A 2,894-nucleotide genomic window follows, 5' to 3' on the forward strand; every position below is an offset into this window, starting at 1 on the left:
GATAAACAGAGAGGAGTAAAAAGTACAATACCGTCCACAGAAATGTGTCCAAGTATAAGTGTAAAGGAGCAGAATACTGAATCAAAGCAGCTGTAAATCGAGACGTTTCCTGCTGATTTACGGCTCTGACCATCTGTGACCCTGTCCTTCAGGAGGAAACGCACACTGCTGCTATTATGAGCTCACAAACACACGTAAGTGGGACATCTTTGGAGTTTGTTAAAAAGTTTTTTTTAACGGCCCACATGGAGGTTGCCATTGAGCTCCAACAATAAGCCCCGAACTCTCTGTTCCGCCGCTGCGCGCCGACTATAAGCTCCTCTTGGCCCGGAAAACACCGCGATGTTACGCAACCCGGAGAGAGAGAGAGAGAGAGAGAGAGAGAGAGAGAGAGAGAGAGAGAGAGAGAGAGAGAGAGAGAGCGGGAATGCGTGTCGTGTTGGCAGGAAAGAGGGAGCGCGGAAGAGGAGGAGAGGGGGAGGGGGGGCTATTTCGTGATGTCACTCTGATTTAAACTCTACATATTTGGTGTATTTGGAGAGCACAGTAACAGCTGAATGGCAATCTATCTATTAGGATGAGAGCCATGCGTGTGAGTGGATGTGTGTGCGTGCCTGTGTGAGCATGCAGAAAGCTCGTGCCATTTTTTTTTTTTTACAGTTATATTTCAGTTGGTGAACACAAAAGCCTTAATTGCAACAATTACGGTATAATTGCTTTGTTTCGTGTCCTTGAAGGAAGTGAAGGACTCTTCACCGTCTTTGGTGCTGCGGTAATTATCTGCTTCGGTCTTTGTGTTCCAGCACACCTGCCTCAATTATGCCGAGCGGACGTTTTTTTATTCATAAAAATAAATAAATAATACAAATTATTCTCTGAGGAGCACTGTGAAAAGCCTATTAATTTTCCGTGTGTGTGTGTGTGTGTGTGTGTGTTGTGTGTGTGTGTGTGTGTGTGTGTGTTTCATTCATTCATCGTCCCCGCCTCTCCTCCCGTCACAGCGCGTCACCATGAAGGTAAACAACTCCGGATGCGGAGCCGCAGTTTGGAACCGAGCGGCGCATCTTCGTTCCTTTGCACCTCTTTGTTTCCTCCTCTAGCTCAGGAGACGAGCTCCCACACACCACACACACACACACACACACACACACACACACACACACACACACACACACACACACTCTCTCTCTCTCTCTCTCTCTCTCTCTCTCTCTCTCTCTCTCTCTCTCTCTCTCTCTCTCTCTCTCTCTCTCTCTCTCTCTCTCTCTCTCTCTCTGCACCCCATCCTTATCCCCTCCCAACCCGAGCGTTTTTCTTCTCTTTTCCCCTTCTAGCTCTGTCTGCAAGCGTTGTCATGGCAACTGTCGCACTGCCTGCCTAGCAACAGGCCTTCACTGGAAGAAGAAGAAGAAGAAAAAGTGGGGGAACAGAAATGGGGGGACTGTGTTTTTAAAATAAATAAATAAATATATGTTTTTCATGTGGGTGAGGACGGTAACAGCAGCATGTTGCAGTAGATCCATTAGACCCGACTCCTTCTTCTTCTTCTTCTTCTTCTTCTTCTTCTTCTTCTTCTTCTTCTTCTTCTTCTTCTTCTTCCTTCTTCTCCTTCTCCTCTTCCCCTTCCTCCTCCTCTTCTTCTTCTCCTCCTCCTCCTCTTCTTCCCCTTTCTCCTCCTCCTTCTCCTCCTCTTCCTCCTTCTCCTTTTTCTCCTCCTCTTCCTCCTTCTCCTCCTCCTCCTCCCCTTCTTCCCCTTTCTCCTCCTCCTTCTCCTCCTCTTCTCCTCCTCCTCCTCCTCCCCCTCTTCCTCCTCCTCCTCCCCTTCTTCCTCCTTCTCCTCCTCCTCCTCCTCCCCTTCTTCCTCCTCCTCCTCCTCCTCCTCCTCCTCCTCCTCCTCCTCCTCCTCCTCCTCCTGCAGCCTCTCGTTACCTCCCCGCGTCACCGCAGCCTCCCGCAGTGAACTCTGGGAGATTTGTGGCCAAAAATGAGTGTTCGCGTGCATACCCATTGCTACTATAACTACGTCATACATCTATTTCTGTCTCACATATCACCTGTACAGCGTTTTTAATGCAACAGCATCTTCTCCAGTAACGCAACATTAGAGGAGGATCACACAGCGATGACGTCTGTATCTCTTAGCTCTCATGTTCAATTGACCTTTTTCACACTTGGCGCATCAGCTCCCGCACATCTCTGCCCTCACGCACGCGCGTCGTGCGCACAGTCGCCGCATGCATGCGTGATCGTCACCATGCCAACTCGCTCGCTGCCCCGCAGCAGAGATCCGGAGAGGATTCATGTGGAGAGCTGCCGGGGCGCGAGGCTGCGCGCGTGCAGCTCATGCTGTTGTGTTTGCTGCCCCCTGCTGGCTCCACGGAGGCGGGGTTTATGTTTTAATAACCGGCCTCAGCCAGGAGGGGGGGGGGGGGCATATTTGGCGTTGGTCCACATTGCATTATGTCGCCATTACGTCATGATGATCTGTGTGACTGCGGCCCGACACACTCCTGCTGTAGCTCTACTCCTGTAGTTATACTAGTTATACTGTAGTTATACTGTAGTTATACTAGCTATACTGTAGTTATACTAGTTATAGTGTAGTTATACTCCTGTAGTTATACTGCTGTAGTTATACTCCTGTAGTTATACTGTAGTTATACTCATACTGCAGTTATACTAGTTATACTGTAGTTATTTTGTAGTTATACTCCTGTAGTTATACTGCTGTAGGTATACTACTGTAGTTATACTGTAGTTATACTGTAGTTATACTACTGTAGTTATACTGCTGTAGTTATACTCCTGTAGTTATACTGTAGTTATACTAGTTATACTGTAGTTATTCTGTAGTTATACTCCTGTAGTTATACTGTAGTTATACTACTGTAGTT

This window comes from Clinocottus analis, unplaced genomic scaffold (genome assembly GCF_023055335.1).
Source record: "Clinocottus analis isolate CAN_PGR_092001 unplaced genomic scaffold, fCliAna1.0.p SCAF_16, whole genome shotgun sequence".
NCBI lineage: Eukaryota > Metazoa > Chordata > Actinopteri > Perciformes > Cottidae > Clinocottus > Clinocottus analis.